The sequence below is a fragment of the Anomalospiza imberbis genome, chromosome 1 (genome assembly GCF_031753505.1).
Source record: "Anomalospiza imberbis isolate Cuckoo-Finch-1a 21T00152 chromosome 1, ASM3175350v1, whole genome shotgun sequence".
Taxonomy (NCBI): domain Eukaryota; kingdom Metazoa; phylum Chordata; class Aves; order Passeriformes; family Viduidae; genus Anomalospiza; species Anomalospiza imberbis.
The window spans coordinates 76562988-76582841 of NC_089681.1; the positions used below are offsets into that span (position 1 = coordinate 76562988).

Here is a 19854-nt window from a genome sequence, read left to right on the forward strand (position 1 = left end):
GAATCATATATATATATATATACACACATAACAGGCACTATTTTGCTGTACTCAGCAAACACACAATACAAGGTCATCAGAAGAAATTCATAATTTCTGAAAAAGACAACAGAAGTTTTTACTGAGGTGACTCTTAAATATGGAGGAACTTTTAAATAAAATACTATATTTTGAACTCATAGAGTTACATACTTACTTGTTATGTGTGTAATTTTATCTCCTTCCCATCATTTCAACATAATGGGGAGAGTTCCCTAAATACTTGGTGATCCTCCCATTTAGAGGAGTTTCATATTTTCTCATTTTTAAGCAAATCATGACAAATCATGTAGCCCCTTTAGAGCTACAAAGCAGAACACAAACGAAAAAATCTAAAGCTCTTGGATATTTGTACACTGCTGAATACTCTAAACCTGGTATTTTATATTTTTAATTTTTTTGTAAAAAGGCAATATTAAAACTGTGAAAGGTAATGCCAGTCAGTAGGACTACTCAACTAATAAATACTATTGAAAATGTAACAGTACTGAGTCTTATTTAATTAATAATCCTTTACATTTTTCTGAAAATCCAAAGATCTCAGAGACCTGACAGTGTAATTTAAATTATGGTTCAATTATGGTTAATTTATGGCTCAAAATTGCAGTGGATAACTTAATGGTGAATAAATGGTGAAGCTAAAACTGATTTGAAGCATTACTTTCCTTTCACAATCTTCATGCTTCCAGTTCTGGCGGTTATTCCCAACTTGCTAAGTTATTTTGCACATAACTGTTCCTTGTTCTCTCTACCTGTCTTGTGCAATGACTCACTATTGATCAGTGTGGTGTTGTTCTGGCTGCCCTGAGCTATGAGAGAATACACTTCTGCACTGCTCCTTATGGCAGTCTGAGACCTAAGAGTCTGCTTCAGGACTTAGCTGTACCCTTTAGCAGTGCTCTCTGCTGTTCCACCTCCTGACTCCAGTTGCTGCCTTGCTCCACTGCCACCCTGTACTCAGAATACTGTATAAATCTTCAACGCAGAGGAAGAGGAAAAATATTAGCAGGCAGTTTAACTTACTTCACCATGATGAGCATTTGTGAAAACAAAAGAGGAAAAAATAATAGCATCCAAAATTTAAGGACGCCAATCCACAAAATAAAGTAGCTCTACAGAAGATAATCCAATGCAAAAATGTCATGTCAGAACCTGACCCATAAAAAAATTCTTGATACCTTTGATAGAATAAGAAACAAAAAGGAACAGTGAAATCTATATAGAATGTGAAACTGGCCTTCTTGTCACATTTCTGTTTAGCTTAAACAGGAAAAGAAAAACTCTCCTCCAAGAATAAACATTTAATTTTGCAGTCATATAGTTAAATTCAGAGTTGAACGGGGGCTTACTTCTCCTCTCCCTCATGCAGAGATTCATAAACATGTACGACAAAATGTCTTTAGTTCTCAATTTCCCTCCTTGTCAGGAAACTAAGTTCAATATTAATGGCCATAAATCAAGACATTTGCAACTCACCTAATCAACAAACATGGTAGTTAATTAATCAAGTTCTATTTGTTGTATGTATCACATGCACAATTAATCCAGCCACACAGCTTCTCAGCGTGTCCTCTGCTGGACATCCCACCTCTGCAGAATGGGTGAGAATTGTTCCTTTACACTCTGAAACTCCCAGTATATGAATAACACAGATTCTTTTATCCATTACCTCATCCAGATCCTGCTACTGCCAAATCACAAAGACCTATCAAACAAAAGTCAGTTCCAAATTTAGCTTCTGACTGTCAACTGAATGTTAACAAAAAACATAAAGCATTGCTTCAATGCTTAGGAAATTTTCTGAAGTTAAGGTTCTGTGAAATTCTCAGAAATACTGATTATGATGCAGCCCAAAACTTTAATATTTTAATTTCATTTTTTCAGAACTCTAATATCTCAAATTTGCAATTCTTTTGTTTTAACTTGAAAAGGAACAAGGAAAAAAAATCTTAGTGATCTGCAGATATGGGAACTTCAAAAGAATTACAAAAATTGTTCTCCATAGATGTTAAATACAAGCCATCCATTTTATTCTCATAGGTAAGCATTTTAATCTTTTTCAAAATTCAAACATCTCCTAAAATGAATACAAAGCCTAAAGACATCTTCTGGCAAAAGGGACAGAATTTAAAACACTAATCCAAAGCAGAAAGCATTCAGAAAAGTGATGGAATATCTTAACCAAACAAATTCACTGTAATTTCATGCCTGAAATCTGGTTGATCTGGGATTACACTCTACAGACCCTGTGTAGTAACCCCTTGGGTCTTTCTACACTTGCACTTTGTCTTGCTCCTGTAAGCTCTGTTCCGTATTTCCAATGTAGTTTTGCTCCACACATGATATTATTCAATGACTAACAGAAGAGAAACTAAATTCTACATGTCACCTTATAACATATGCTTCCATAAAGCATCTTACTATACAAAGCTAAGTAATGTTTTCCTCTCTGGGAGAGCTTCACACACTTAATTTGTTACTGGTTTCTGTCAAAAATTCTTCAGAGGGTGCACAAAACAAACACCAACTAGTTTACAGATTTCAACATGCAATTACATTGTGTACAATTCCCGACAAATGTGCCAAAATCATCAAATACAATTTAGAGAAAAAATCCAATTACTTTCCATTTACATCAGCTGAGAAGCCAGTCTGTGAAATTCAGATTATTGTCACATGTGGTTTGCTAGAGTTTTCTCAGAAGCTCGGTGTAACTGCATAAACTTCTATATGTTAATGTTACATTAGATGTTATTAATTATCATAGGAAATGCAACACCTACTCTCTAGAAAGCTGCAGATCTCCAATACTTTAGTGCTTATGTTCTCTTAAGACAATAGAGATACATCTTTCTCTCTGCACAGAATCTGCACAAAGAAGAAGAAAACAAGGAAATGGGAGGTGCAGATCTCCCTTTTATACTGCATGACTACCTGTTAATTATAGGCTTCAGTGGAGTGATGAACACTTCAGGGTAAAACTCTGCTTGTTAAAATCACTTGTTTTGTGTTCTTGGTTTATGCCTTCAGCCATATTTGAATAGACACTGGTAGCAAGTCTGCATGTGTCTGATATAAAATATATTTGTCTGTTGGGCTGACAAAATCCAAGAAAACTGAAGGCCACTCCATGTGTACACATTTTTTAATATTTTTATTTTCTTTTATTTAATATATGCTGGAATGGGGAGAAGGGGTTTCTTGATATATGGTGAACTAATCTTAAAATTAAGATTCAGAAAAATTCTATGAAGGTGAATTAATTAATATCTTCCATGAATATTTGGATGGAAGACTGTAGGCAGTACAAACCAAAATCATTCACATTTTTCCTGTCTTGCTCCCCATTAGCAGTACATGTAGCTGTAATATATTAATGTAAATAGTCTGAAAACATACATTATCTTCCTATTTAGTATTTTTCAGAATGAAAAAGATTTGAAGAAAGGTGCATTGAATAGCTTTCATTCAGCTTCTGGTGCCCACATATATAATGCTCACATATTTATATAATCTTCCATAAAGTGCCAGTGGAGCTGCAGTAATGTGAAGATTGAATCCTCTATCCTCTTAGCCTCCAAAGGATGCACAAGAAGTTAGAGCAAGGTGATCTTTTGGAATTAAAGGTGAAACAAGGCAAAGAAAGATAAGAAGAAGGAAATGCAGCCACAGATCACTGGAAAGTGGAAAATGCAATGTGAGAAATTTCAGTAAGTGAATAAAATCCAGCTGAATAATGAAGGCTGAGGAGAAAGAATTTCTGCAGATTATGAGCCGATTTTTAAGTTTGCCTCCACTTCCTTGATAGTACTGACAATGGGGGAGGTATGCAGGTGTTAGAAAATACAGTAACTGGCAACAATTCAACAGAGGGGAATACCATGAGAAATTAGGAACAATTCAAAAGAAGTTTATTCAAGGTAAATCAGAAGGGCTGACAAACTGGAACATTCTCCCGCACAGAGAAGATTCCTTTTCTGCATTTGGTATTTAAGAGACTGAAACATTACAGATAATTTTTTTGGAATAAGAGTATTGTCTTATTACAATTTTAGATTCTCAGGTTGTTGGTTTTGTTTTATGTTTGGTTTGGTTTGTTTGTTTTTTTTTTTTTTTTTTTGTGTGTGTTTTATTGGTTTTGGTTTTTGTTTTTGGGTTTTTTTGGTTTTTTTTGTTTTGTTTTTGTTTTTTTTTGTTTTTTTTTTTTTTGTTTTTTTTTTTTTTGCAGGGGAGCACGGAAGGAGGAGTGAGGAGGATGGGAAGTATATTTATTATAGGTATTAGAAATGGGTCTTTCAATTTTCAAGAAACTTTAAGTTAACTTATTCACTGTCTACTAGGCCAGAAGGTGCAGGAATCCCCTGATTGATTTAGTGCATCACAACAAGAAGAGAAACTTCTACATTCCCTCTGGGATGCCTATGTGGCTTGATATTTGTATCACATTTCTACCTAGGGCTTTATAAATCACAGTTTGCTACAAAGGGCTGTCAGAGAAAAACATTTTTACTTAATGTCTTTTCTGTGAAAGAATCAGAAACATTACCCTAACCATCTGATTTCCACTCAAGTACATTTATATATGCTGCCTAATGAAGTCATATGCATTCCTTCTGCACCTGGAATGGGGAAATCCTGGATGTTCAGACAGACTAGAGAATGAGATGCTGGAAATCAGGGCTGATAGTAAAAGGGTTTTAAAATCATGGGGATTTGGGGAGTTAGAAGGAAAACTAAGCTTAGTAGGCCCTGGGAAAATACCCTGGGAAAGTATAGGCCTTATACTTGCTAGAACTACACCTGTGTAGCTGGCATATGGTAAATGATGGAATTGTCAGATGTAATGATTGTTTAGTAATTAAATATAATTACTGTTTAATCATAAGAATAGTCATGGGAAACTGTGGTCAGGGGCTTGAGAAAGATCACGAGAAATTCATGTTTGGATAAAGTCAATGTATACAATAGAAAAATATAAGTTTAATAATTAATATGTAAGTTATGTTACAATAGACTATAAAATACGTTCAGCTCGAAAGCCATGTCGGAGTCAGATTTGGGTCTGTACCCCTGATTCCCAGAGCTCTGCAATAAAAGCACCTGCATATAATCATACCCTGTGATTATGTGTGTTCCTGAATGCTAATAGTGCTGCAGAAAGGGACCTGGGGGTCCTGTCAATGGCAAGTTGAACATGAGTCAGCAGTGCCCTGGCAGCCAGGAGGGCCAGCCCTGTCCTGGGGGGCATCAGGCACAGCATCACCAGCTGGGCAAGGGAGTGCAAGGCAGTGCTCTGCTTTGCCATGGGGTGGCCTCATCTCAAGTGTTAGGGGCAGTTCTGGGTGTAATAATTATCAATATCCCTACATAAGTTAGAGAAGTATACTTGAGAGATGCAGAGGTGTCACTTCAATAAAAACTATCACTTTCTGCAGGTAATTCACCAGGAGAAAAGTAATACATAATAGATGAGAAAGATAGTCCAAGGTAAAAGTTAATAGCTCTATAAGAAAGTGGCCACACCTAAGAACAAATTACAGAATTTTCACCTAAAATTGCTTTTATTTTGAACAAGTACATAGGAGGAAGTGAACTCTGGGTATCACCGGTTTAGGGTTCATACCCAGAGGCTTCTCAGTGGGATCTGATTTTCTGACACTACTTGGTATCTATACCCTAAAGTTAAAACTGTAAAGAAACAAATCAAACAAGACAACAACATAATTTAACTCCTAAACAGTGGACTAAACTGGAGCTACTGAGTATCACCAGCTGCTTGTGAGACAGAAGAGTTTTTTTTTTGTTTGGGTTGGATTTTTTTTTCCACAAACTGTTGTCAATATTTAAAGAAATACTACCATATACGGCACATATTTCAGCTTTTACCTGGAACCTACAGTCAAATTTTACATGATCCTTATGATTAATGATTTCAATAAACTTTGAATTAGTAAATTGTCAATTTTCTCTGAGTATGAAAACTATTTCTTATTCTTGGAAAGAATCATGCCACTATGTTTTCATGTAATGTAGATATAAAATCAAGAAACTATTTCTTCCAAGTAAAATGTAAAATAAGACTTGCTAGTGGTCTTTTAGACATGTAGAGGAAAGTTTTTCTAAGTAGAGAGTACGGACTGGAAATTCTGAATTCATTACTGATATTCTCTGACACGGTCAATCTTGGAATAATGCTTAGTATCACAACAAACCCTTGTGATATAGGTGTGTGACAGATAAAAGTGATTTTTGTGAACATTTATCTGAGCTATCTGTGTTTGCGGACATACTGCTCTGATTTATTGAATTTATGGTCTCTCTGTCAATGTGCCCTAGTTTTTACCTGATGAATTACCTGAATTCATTATTGAGAGACTAATTAGGACTACTGATGTGGCATTAATTATCAAATAATGCTTTACTAAGCAGTTTCAACAGTTTATACATGAACAACTGCATTGTTTCCTTTATTTTTAGGCTGTCAACCTTTCTTTTTTTTTCATTGATCAGTTTTTATGGGTTTGGGGTTTTATAGTTTTGGCAGCTTTTTTGTGTGACTCCTACTGCTTGTTGGAGGAAAGGGAAAGAAAGTGAAAAAATATTCCTGAATTATATTACTTAAAACTGTCGAGAGGCCACTACTTTTTTTTTAGTCAGAAGAGTCCTCCCCTGTTCAGGTGTTTGTTATACTACTTCCAAAGCCATCCTTTCCCATTAAAAATTCTGTACCCAGAAAGACAACAGTTATAAAAGAATATAAAAATTCCAGAAAAGAAGTTGTTAATTGAAATATGGAATTTATCATATAATGTGCCTAATAATCTAATTAGTTGCTTCTCATACAAATACTGTCCAATACTTTACATCAGCCTTGTAGCTCTTCAGTGAAATATTTAGTTTGCTGTGCAAAGAGATAAGAAAATGAAAACCATGCTTTGCATTTGAAGTACAGGTGCACTGTGTTTTTAAAGAGTTACAGGTGGGTTTTTTTTCCCTTCCCAATGTTTTCTAATATTCAGTTTGTTCATTAGTTAGTTTCCAAGCACTTAGCTGATGGAGTTTTATCTTAGAGATCATAGAACCTCACAGTTCTGTGAGGTTACTCACACTTAACCTCACTGTTAACACAGTTAAAACTACTCAACTCATTTGCTGATCATGTGCCTCATTCTATCTTTATCTGTACTGAATTTCAGTCATTCTTGGAAGATCTTTCTGCTAGACTGTTGTATCCTGGGTTTGGGTTCAGATTAAGGGTTCTGATATATGTTAGTTAACTAGTTCTGTGTACCCCTTTGTACACCGCTATTCCCCCCACGGTGGTTTGCTCCAAGTCAGTTATCACTGGAGTTTCCCCTCATCACTCCAGTAACCACCTCCCCATTCACTCCTGAGAGTTTTGTGTCTGCTACCCCGCCCCTGCATTCCCATTCATCCCGGAACCCAGCACACACCCCTGTCATGTTCCCATCAGTTACCATAGTCCACGTCACTCCCCTGTTGTCTGTCCCTATTGGGTGAGGGGGGTTTCCGCCCCTTTCAGCCTGCCCCCTATAAGATCCCATGTGCCTCATGATGGGCGCAACTTGCAGCATTTCGTTTTTCTTCCACCCGGTCCCAGGCAGCAGGGGTGTCTGGCTAGCGTGCTGCTTCTTGGCTGGACCAGGGCAGCTGCGTGTGTGCGGAGCTCTAGGGTTGTGCCTCCGCGTGGGTCTGCTGCGCCATAGCCAGAGGCTGAGGCGAGACAAAGAGTGAGAGAATGGCACATGCTGCTCACGTGATTGAGAAGTCTTTATTCCCGCATGACTGCAAAGGTGGATAATGCAGCTGTTCCCAAACCAGCATGGGCAAGAGTAGCCCCGAACAAAGGGGCACGTGGGATCTTATAGGGGGTGGGCCAACGGGGGTGGAAGTGGGAGGGGAGAGCAGGAGCAGGTTTCTGAGCATTTTGCAGATTCCACAGATGGGGTCAAAGTAGCAGCTGGGAGGCATGCAGAGGGATCAGAGGTCCAAGATAAGCTTGTCCCAGAAACAACATCCATGAAAGCTGAAACACATCTCAAGATAAAAGAGATCCCAGGAAAGCCCAGAAACCACATAGGCACCTTGGCTGCTGTGCCTCCAAAGAATGCTGTTCTGAGGTGGTCTCCATCAAAATGCTGGTGCTTCCACTGTGATAGGGACATTTTGTACTCCAATGTCCATTTTTGGGGAGGGCTCCATGGGGGGACACCTTACTTTTCAAACAAACTGAAATGAGAACGCGGATCTGCCTCGCATGAGGATAGAAATGAGGCAGGCCACAGCACCTCAAGGGGAGTTGTGATTTATCAAGTAGTGCAGGTGGTAAGTTGAAACATCAGGGTGCCTGTGAGTGCAGCAGATAACCCCACCAGCCGGGGAGTCGCATCAAACCGCAGGCACTGCAAGGAGAAAAAAAAATCTACATCTCTTTAAAAAATGTTTTCTCCCCCAAGCCAAAGAAAAAAACCCTTCCAGCTACCCCAGTCCTTTTGTGTTCCCAACCCATGTGTTTGTAATAAAGTTGTTGTCCCAGTTGCCTTATTCCAAAACACCCAGGGAAGAACCAGCCCCAGCATCATCTCCAGGCTCTCTCCATCTGCAAAGGGCAGCCATTGCAGCAGCAGAAGAAAACACTAGGACCAGAAGCTGAGTGAAGAAGTGACCACACGAGCAGTGAAGAAGTCCAAACAGCCATCCTTTTTAAGATATTAAAAAACAGGCATATGTTGGATCCCAGGTTTGGGTTCAGATTAAGGGTTCTGATATATGTTAGTTAACTAGTTCTGTGTACCCCTTTGTACACCACTGCTCCCCCCGCGGTGGTCCGCTCTGGGTCGATTACCATTAGAGTTTCCCCTCATCACTCCAGTAACCACCCCACCATCCACTCCTGAGAGTTTTGTGTCTGCTACCCCGCCTCTGCATTCCCATTCATCCCGGAACCCAGCACACACCCCTGTCATGTTCCCATCGGTTGCCGTAGTCCACGTCACTCCCCTGTTGTCTGTCCCCATTGGGCGAGGGGGGTTTCTGCCCCTGTCAGCCTGCCCCCTATAAGATCCCATGTGCCCCTTTGTTCGGGGCCACTCTTGCCCATGTTGGTTTGGGAACAGCTGCATTATCTACCACTGCTGCCATGCGGGAATAAAGACTTCTCAATCACATGAGCAGGGTGTGCCATTCTCTCATCCTTTGTCTCGCCTCCGCGTCTGGCTACAGCTTGGCAGACACACGTGGAGGCACAACCCTAGAACTCTGCATACACGCGGCGGCCCCGTTCCGGCTGAGAAGCAGTGTGCTAGCCACACACCCCCACTGCCCGGGGCCGGGGGGAAGAAAAGCGAAATGCCGCACTAGAGTTCATTATGGTTGGTCTTTTCCCTTTTCTTCTCAGCTTCATATAATTAATAACATTTGTCACCTAGCAAATTGCTATAGCAAATAACTATTTGCCACCCACCTGCTTCCCACAAATAGTTTAAAATGCTAAGTGGTATTGCTTTTTCCCACATGAAAGTTTTGGGGATTTTTTGGGTTTTTTTTTCGTTTGTTTACTGTGTTGCTATAACTGTGCACTTTGGTCCTCAGGTACCGAAGTAGTTTTATACATCTATATATCAAAGTTACTTGATTAGGTACTTCTTCCTGGATTACTGCAGCAGGTATGTGTGATAATTACTGTTCACTTGTTGATTTTCTTCATAGTCTTTTCCCACAATGAGTCAATTTGAGACTTTACCTTTGACTAATAAAATAACTGTTCAAAGTTTCTTAAAGAGATTTAGCATTCTTTTAGCTTTTCTACAGCAGTCTTGTTTTGTTTTTTTACGTGTTTTATGTCCCAGAAGTGTCTTCCGTTACAGCAGCCTCTGGTAGTCTTCCAGATCATCATGTTTCTAAAGAAGAACTTTTTATTGCCAGTTTTTCCTCAACCTCACTTTAATGGGTTATTTTGCTTTACAATTAACATGTAACATTTCTCAATCCTTTCTATTTCTCTCACTTGAAAACAGACTTTTTTAAAAAACTACACTTTCATTTGCCCTCACTACTGTACGATTTGGTCATTATAACCTCCTCTAGCCCTTCATGTCTTTCTGTTGGGTATTTTGTATTAGCTTCACGCATTACTTAAGTTTTGATTTAGTTCCTCTTTTTTAGATTGATCACTAGGTAACTTATGAGGCAGACATTTTTTATGCTTAGAACCTTTTGATATCAGGGTTCAAGCTCAATGTAAAATTCAGTCTCTGTTCCAGGGAGCAAGTGAAGTCTCCCATCATTGCTGCAATTTTCCTGTCTTAGTATCTGAACGCTCAACACATCATCAGCAACTTTGTTATTTCAGTCAGTGGAATAATGATGATGTTCTCACAGTTTTAATATTACATCTGAAACATCTATACAGATGTTAGACGCTACTTGATTTGTTGAAAGTTATGTTGCCATGATTTCACCCAAGGTTTTCAGATAGAAAGTATTCATATATCTAGCGTGTACAAACATTGCTTCTGTAATACTTACAAATTCAGAATCATATTTTTTTAGTCACTATTGACTTTTACAATTAAGAGTTATAATACTAAGTAGTAATATATATATATAAATACATATATATGGCAATAAACACTTATTACAGAGCTTACTAAAATAAAGGTAAAAGTCGACCATGCATTTCAAAATGGATTTTTAATATGGACATTTATAATAATGGACATGTATATTAGTTAAAAACATTTCCATTTGCTTTGCAAATGTATACAGAAACCCTTTCCTGGACAGGCTTTCTAATGTAAAGGAGGATGTTTCTTGGATAGCACCTCTTTTATCAGTATTACAAGAATGTTTCAAGAATGTCTCAAGTGAATATTATGAAAAGATCTTTTCATTAGAACTATAATTACTAGTATGTCTTTCATATGAAACCTTGAAAAGCTCTCTTTTTTATACTGATAGCTTAAGTATCCATTATTAAAATTCACAGGAAGACAATAAAAAACCTCACATTTTGGCAACAGTTAAGGTTACACATATCTGACAACAAAATAGACAAGAATATGCAATGATCTCATGCCACACAAATTAATTGTACACTAAGCCTGACTTAAATCCAAAGTGTAAGTTTATGAATACAAACTATTAACTCTGATGATTGGATTTTTTTTTGCATGTAATTTGGTGAAAAAAATAAAAATATTAGAAGAAATAAAATGAAGACCCGATACAAATGTTTAAACATAGGACAGCTGCAGCACTATTATTCAGTAACAGACTTAGGACAAGTTCTTCTGGTGAGTTTATTCCCCAAGCCCTTAAATAACAACTTTTTGCAGAGGGACATTTCTATAACAATTCTATCTCCTGTCTTGAATAGCTCCATACAGGCACTCTGTCTTTAAGAAAACCTCAACAAAATTCTGGAGAGAACAGACTTTTTTAGCAAATAGTCCCAAGATCACAGGAATATAAAGATGACTTTAAAATTATTCTACTCTTATCTCAGATGTAAAGATTTATCACTGCTCAGGTTCTTGACTCTAAACCATTGTGCATAATCTGAATGCAGACCTCACCTCTGCACTTTCTTTCCAAACAAAGATTCTTGTGTTCTTATTGTTTTTTAAAGTATGTTTAAATTGAAGATGAGGGAATAACTATTTAAATGAGAGCAAACTGCTTGCCAAGGACCAACCAGAGCTAATCCAGCTAGGCAGAAAAAAATTTAAACAAGCATTCTGAAAGTGTGCTTTCATGTTTTTATGAGCTGGAGTTTTCCACTACAATAAGGAGAAAAACCTAGTACATTTTAGAAAGTAAACATTTACAAAAACATTTCATCTCAATACTCATTACTGTGATGTTAGTTCCATAGACCATGTGTAATATGATTACAAATGACAGAAAACTTTTAGATTTAAACCTTAGTTCTCCTGCTTTACTTCTTGTTGTTTCACACATTTTTATTGCCATTAAAAATGTGCATGTGTTCTAGAACAAAATAAATTACAATTTGGACATTAGATACAAATTTTCTATGAGACTTGAAGGATAACATCTAGGCAGTGTAACTTCTAAGACAAAGAAGCAATTGCTGAGAAGGCACCACATTCAAAAGCAACAAATGTGAGTAATAATCTTTACAGCTGTACAGAATATGGTATACAAATCACCCTTGGCTACCTCCAATGAGTCTAGGAATATTGCAGTCTGATATTCACCTTCTTCCAAGACATTTTGAGAGTAATTAGTAAGCTACTAGACCTGAAATTCCTATTTTGTTACAGCATCTTCACCTTAGAAATGTGGGCCAGAAAAGCATGTTCTGCATGGTTTCATTTGTCACATAAGTCTAGATGAAAAGAGACCTAATTTTGATGTTCAATTTACTTCACCTTTTTAAACTTTTGTAGCTTGCTATACAGTAAACAAAATTATTTAGTCTATAGTTTGAATCATTCAACACAAGTGCTCCTGTCAGTGTTTAAACAAGCCACATCCAGATAATATGTAATTTTACAAATATATCCTGAATGAGTTGATAAACTATATTGAATAACAAACTGATGTAGCAAAATCTTTTAAAAGACAGCAAGGCATGTGGGTGTTGAAATTTACACAGATAATGTGTTGCATCGCGGTTTGGGTTTGAGGTTAGGAGTTCTGATCTGTTAGCTAGCTGTGATCCGTGTACCCCTGTGCACCCCCTGTGTCTGTTCCCTTCCCCTCCTCCCCCCCCCCCCCCCCCCCGTGGCTGTTCACTCCAGGTCCCTGACTGTTGGAGCTTCCGCTGTCACTCCTGTGACCACTGCTCGTCCTGCCCAGAGAGTTCGGTGCCACTCACTCCGAATTCCCATCCCCCGTTCGCCCCAGAGCCTGGGGTCCGCCCCGGTCGCGTCCCTGTTGGGCACCGTGGTCCACGTCATCACCACGGCGCCTGTCTCCATTGGGCAGGAGGGTCCCTGCTCTCCTCACCCCGTCCCCGATATAATCCCACTCCTCGGAGTGCTCATGGCCATTTTCCTCATGTGCCAGCTGGGAGCGGGTCGCGGTGCCTCAGTGCAGCTCCCTGTGGCAATAAAGGACTTTCAGCCTTCCACGCGTGGGGAATCCGGACGTTCCTTCACTCTTTACTGTTGTCTCTCGCTCGTAGTGGCGAGACTCTGCTGGCACTCCCACCTGGACAGCGGCACAGAGCTCAGTCCGGAAACATGTGGCGATCCCGGTTCTTGGAAAGAGGCAGTACCACTCTAGGTGCCGGAGCTGCCCGGGGACCGGGAAAACACAGCGAGATGCCGTGATAATGAACACGAATGAGCACCTCTCTTAAAATAAGGTCAAGAAGGTACTTGAGTAATAACTGACATGCTAATTCACACTGGAGTTTATCAGCATACTTTCAGCTTCATTATCTATTGATTTACAATTAGATGGTAAATATCCTTTAAAAACAAAGTTATTAAAATCAAGATTAATATAAAAATATGCAGAATTATCTTTGCTTCCTAATTGCTACATCTGATGGATGTAATTACCTCTTTTTAACGTTTTAATTTATTTCTTTGTTTTTCTGGGTTCTTTTGTTTTTTGGAGGTTTTTTTTGTTTGTTTGTTTTTTAACAGACACCAATTATATGGCTATTTTACATAGTTTTCATAGAAAGACTGTCAGAGGCTAAGAGACTATGCATTCAGAGTATGGCATGAGTTAAAGATGCAATTACAGAGCAGGCATGTTGTACCACATCAACTTCATGGTGAGTCAGTCTTGGCTGGCTCCTAATCACCAACCCAGCTACTCTCTCAGTCTTCTTTCTGAAGATCACAGAGGGGGAAAAATGAGATGAAGCAAAGTTCGTAGGTTGGGAAATAATGGAAAGGTCACTGACTAGTACCTATAACACATTTAACATGAGGAAATTGAATTATATTTCCTGGCAATTAAAATAGAGTTGGATGTTGAGGGAAAAAAATTGCAAAAAAATTAGAAACTATTCCCCCCACACCGGAATTTTTTTTCCCACTTTCATGTTTAGTCCTGATTGGTCTTTCTCTTCTCCCCTATGGGCACAGGCAGTTGAGGAACTGGGGTCAGCGGCCAGCCCATAGCAGCTCCCCTCTGCATCCTCTCTCCTCACATTTCCCTCCTCCAATGTGAGTCCATTCCAGGGGCCACAGGGAAGGCCCTGCCCCTCCAGTCTCTCCCAGGCCGCAGGGCCATCCCTGCCGGGTCTCTCTTGCCCCCGTCCCTGCTCCCGCTATCCCCTTGGGGCTCACAGGGCTCTTTCTCGCTCTCTTCCCCTTGCTCAGCCCTGGCTGTCGGGCAGTGTTTTGCCCTCCCTTGCCCAGGCTTTCCCCGGGGCTCTCGCCCACCTGCCCAAGGCTGAGGGGCTCAGCCGTGGCCTGCACTGGGGCTGCTGCAGCCGCTGGCACTGCCTGGGGCCAGCCTGGGCAGCACCGGCACAGCTCCGGCGCCAGCACTTCAAAACCAGTTCAAGACCAAAGAAAAGAAAAAAAGAAATGCAGGAACAAGGCTAGGTAGGAACAAGGCTGGATTTACCCTCAAAAGAATTACTGCTAAACCATTTAAGTGAGAAATAGCAGCTCCACACAAAAGATGTTGGTTTTGTCAATGTTGCCGTTCAGTGTAAAGAAGATGTAAAAGTCATGGAACTTGGCTGCTGGTGTGGCAAATTCATAAAAGAATAAGAAGTAAAACATATATAAAAAAGAAAAATTAAATAAATCAAATTCTTCAGTCCATAATAACTTCAGGGAAGATTAGATCACCTTGACAAAATTATTTTGAACCATTAATTTAAATAACAGTCTTCACATAGAGAGCTGATGTTTTACAATATAAAACTGACAGACTCTATAAAGCTTCCTTACAAAAACAGTTATTAATTTGACATATTACATTTAATGTAGCTGTTTTGACATAAAAGAGCCAGTTTCTTTTTGGTGCAATTTCATGTTGACTTAAATGAAGTTAAACAAGGTAAACACTTCATCCTATATCTTTGGACTAGGACTGAACTTCAATATGTTCATGTTTTTCTGTTTCTTTGGTTGGTCTGTCAAGTCAAAATGCCCCTGTCAGTGCAATGCTTCAGGAAACCTCAGATATAGGTAGACACATTAGAAGAAAGTCAGATTGATCCATCTGATGACAGCTCTCTCTTCTCTTGAATCTGATTTTCCCCCAAATGACCTTTGAATATTTAGAGATTCCACTTAAAAAAAAAAAAAACCAAACCCAAAAATGTAAAGGTCCACAGCATTTTATGACTTGTAGAATTCAAGTAGTATGCCTTGAACTTTTAAATGTGAAGCCAAATAACATTTCTGATATGAAGGTAGGAGGCAGCAAAGGTGTCTGTGCAAACAGAACTCAGGACAAAACAAATACATATGAATGCCTTTTTATTTGGGAATGCTTTGGGTTTGGAAAGAATATTGAGCTAGCTTTTTCTAAAAATTACAGTAGAAAAGGAGATGGCTAATGTGATATAGGGCCGTATAATGTCGTGCCATGCTGACAACAGGTTTATTACTCATGTTCTTGATATTACATTTTCCCTAGGTATAGAGAAAAATTATTTTATATAAATTTATTATTTGTGAAACTAGCAACCTAAAAGGTAGAAAGTGAGATGCATGTTATTTGCATTTTGTTGCTGATGACACTTTTCTACCTTCTTACAAAGGCGTGAAAATGGCTAACAAATTATGTGCAAAATATTTAGACTGTGTCATCTACACTTTCCTTTTAATTTTCTTTACCATAAAATAAAACTCCTTTTTATCAAAACAAATTTTGGAACTATTTGCTTGTGCTAAAAATGTTGAAATATCTGATATATTTTATATTATGTAAACATCTAAAATCGAATAAAAGTGTTTTAATTGTTAAACTCCAATTTTGTTTCTTCCTTGGAACTTATTCTAAAACATATATAATGTCCCCTTACCGTCATTAAATCACAGATGGGAAATTTTCTTGATATGGTCAGGGAAGATTAGATTCACTGTCTTGTATTAGAACTAACTTATTGCAAAACATGTCACATATTACTTTGAAAAAATAATTTTGAATGACAAGTCTGTTATGCTGTATTTATGTTTTCAAGAATAAAATGATGAATTAAAAGAATTGATATCTTGTAAATCTACCATAACACCTGGGATTCCTTTCCTAATCTAACTTTCAGTACAAACATTTCAAGGCACATTAAAAAATGTTACTTTCTTCTCCCCGTTTCCTATATTCACACTCATTTCCAACTGTCCCATACTTCCTTATCTCCTACATCAACATTAATCTGAATCTGGTTTTGCATTACAGGTAAACATGTAAGAACTAAGTGAACTTCCATCCCCCAAACTAGGGAAGAAAAAAGCGGTTGAAAACTAATGCAGATCTGAATACCTGAACAGTCATTCTTATTTACTCTTCAGAAGTCATCTGAAGTAGATTAAGAGGTATAGGTTTGATATTTCAGAGATCCAAAGGGTTCACAGATAAATTTTCAGACTTGTGCATCATATTCCTCTGCTATTCAGGCTTAATAGCATGACTCACTCAGCCCCAAATCCACAGTGACCTTCATTTTATCACTGTTTATTTACTTCCCTCTTCAAAGAAAAAGCACAGCAAATGTGCAGTTATGACTTGCTTCTAGTGCAACTGATTTTTAGAAATATGCTTTTAAGAAGGAGCAGACCCTCTGGAGATAGAGGTGTGAAGGTTCAAAATGAAGAATATTATGGACTGAAACACGTAGTCTTCTTCACTTATCTCCTAAAATTCTTTATTTGCTATTTTTTCCAAATGTTGAGACATGAGTTATCTAACATAGAAAAATTCAGAAAAACCAAGAGAAATGTAAATGATGTCAACTACAACAACTGAGAAATGTAAAAGCTTGCAGTACTACAGCCCAAATTTTTCTAGATTTCTGCAGGAAAACCTTAATTCTTCTGAGCTGGCGCAGTAGGTAACTGATTCATCATCAGGTCCTAGTGCATTCACTAACCCTGCCCCTTTCTGCACTCACGGCTATTATTTCTTAAGAAATTTACATCAGAGACACAAAAAAGAAAAGAAGTCTCATGCAACTGAAAGCTCAGTCTCTGCATTCAAGTTGCTTATCTGAGATGATGATATTTTACCTTCCTTACTCAAATTTCAGATTCTGCAGATTCTGCATTGCAAGCACACTCACACAGACACACACACACACACACATACTTGCACCTGCAGGTGAATAGTCTCTCTGAACTAATACTTCCAGATACCATTGATCATTCAGAAATTTTCCAGAAACCATCCACAAATAATTAATAACTTTGGAAAAAGAAGTCATTGTGGTTTTAAACAATTTTAAGATACCTTTTTAAATACAAAACTATTTTTGGGTTCTTTCATGAGCGAAACATACGTTGAAACCCTGAAGACTTACCCCACATGCAACAGCAGGGAACCAGTTCAATAATCTGAGAACCGCAAACAATATCTACAAAAGGATCATTTTCCATTTCTACAATAAGCAAATCTTTCCAGGACCTGTGCCTCACCATATTCCTAGAAAAACCTTGTGAGTATGTTTATTAGGGATTAATACTATAGAGAATTCTCCAAATGACATTTTCTTGGAGAAAAGGAAAAATGTCTGAGGAATGGTGGGGTACTTGATATTAAAATATAATTTGTTGTCCTAACACTGTTTTAATGATGATGGCAATGAATGAATCCATCCTCTTGACAGTCATTTCACAGTAACAATGAGAAAGCTTAGCATTTTCATTGCAGGCCTACCCTATTCTTGTCCACACTGTGCATTTCCATGACAATGAATATGAGCATTATAACACCATAGTACATAATGACTCCGCTTTCTGTGATGTTACTCCCAAACTGGCTGTGAAATATGTGAAAGGACAGATCTGAAATGACAGAACTCTCACCAGTGAAACAGAGTAGTCTACAGAATTAATAATTGACAGAATTGACAGCATGCTGCCACCCAACAGAAGCCTGGAATTAAAGGGCACTGACTTCCTTTATAACTGAAGGGCTTTGTGTGAAAATTACTTGTAAAATTAAAGGCATGTAAAATGAGACCTTGATGAGGTGTGTACAATTTTATGCAACATTCCTAAAAAAACTTTTTTTCTAAAATGTGTTTTTCATGTTAAATGACCACTACTGAAATTTTTCTAATTATTGATATAATGACAGCCTCAGCCAGGCTTTCTCCCCCCACCTTTTTTTTTTTTAATTAAAAGTATATGACTGAGCTAATATAATTGATTTTTTCTTTAAATCAGGTCATCAGAATAATCACACCAAATGGAAAATAAAGTACAGTTGCTTTTAAGTTCCACAAAGCTTTTGCAAAGATAAGCTTGCTAATGTTGTGAAGTACTCACAGTAGAAAATCATAAGCACCAGAAGAAATTATTTGAGGAAAATGGGAGACAAACTGGTAAGTACAGAGGGAGAAATGTCCTCAAACAAGGCATGCAGTCACATTTTGACCACAAAGGATAGAAAGAAATTCTATTCATTGATCTCTGTAAATGTGGCATTAACAGAGTGGTCAGAGGATGAAAGGAAATATATTATAGCATCATAAGAACATAAAATTGAAAGGGTCCATGCTTCAGCTCGCTGAATCCAGGCTTCTGTTCTGGCATGCAATCATGTCTACAAAAGCTTTCATAAAGACAAATATGCTGTACTTTGAAACACTTTCAGCTTTTATTTTTTCTCTTCCTGTTAGTAGCCTCTTTCAGAATTTGACTTATTCTTGTTTTCATTCTAAATTTACTAAATCTTAATTCTAAATTAACTCATCGCCACCAAAACCTTATTTTTTCAAGTAAAATTGCAAGCAACCAAAATAGTTTTTATTTTTCATTGTGGTTTATTCCGAGGTGTATTTATATAATATTATGTGCCCTCCTCCATTATTTGTGGAATTAATTAAACAAACATATTTTATTCTCCATTACTATCCCAGCCACAATGTTCAATTCTTTCTGTACAGCTTCACATATAAATCCATTTTCTTGTCTAAAAGTAACCAGAATAGCAAATAGGTCAACATTATTTTCCACAATGGCTTCAGTGCCCTTTATCCCTTTTTTTATATATCAGCTTTTACAACTTAGTATCACATTCACCTTCGTTAAAGCATGACATTAGATCTGGTAACCAGCTCTTTCTCTTCCTCCGTCAATTACAATAAATCACTAGTGTATAACAGAAATTCATTACTTTGTTCTGTATTCCCAAGGTTTACTCTTTATTTCTCTATCCAAACCATATTCGTAATATCTAGCTCTTTCCAGGCAATGTTTTGATTCTCCTGCATAGCTTTGCATCAACAGTATTTTTGCAAAATTTTTTCCTATTCCAAAATCATTTATGAAAATGTTAATCAATGTAAAGCAGTCTGACGGCATATCTCCTCATCTCCTTACCCCTTTTAAAAGCTTCTCTTTCAATGCAAATCATTACCTCCATTTAGAAAGGTCCTTTCTCAGTTTATATTTCCTTCACATGTCTCAATAATTTTTGGCATTCTGAAATACTTAGTATTTTACTAAGTTTGGCATCAAAGGATATTTTTTCAGCCTTTGTGTTAACAGTCTCTTAAATACAGTTGTTCCACTTCCTATTTTTAATTCAGAAGATACTGTTCAAAATTTGAAGCCCTCACTACCAGACATCTGTGATTTCAGAGGCTACTGGTTCCCTTGCATATCTTTGTACCATATAATTTTC

General features: G+C 37.8%; 1 protein-coding gene and 1 long non-coding RNA gene across 10 annotated transcripts in view; one reads left to right on the forward strand and one right to left on the reverse strand.

The window, feature by feature from the left end:
* Positions 1-19854, reverse strand: part of CDH18 (cadherin 18) — a 527119-nt gene that overhangs the window by 146954 nt on the left and 360311 nt on the right. The gene's annotated exons all lie outside the window — the stretch shown is intronic.
* Positions 15864-18185, forward strand: LOC137479993 (uncharacterized). The gene is made up of 2 exons (XR_011002648.1): positions 15864-16544; positions 17494-18185. It is a non-coding gene; the product is annotated as an uncharacterized lncRNA (long non-coding RNA).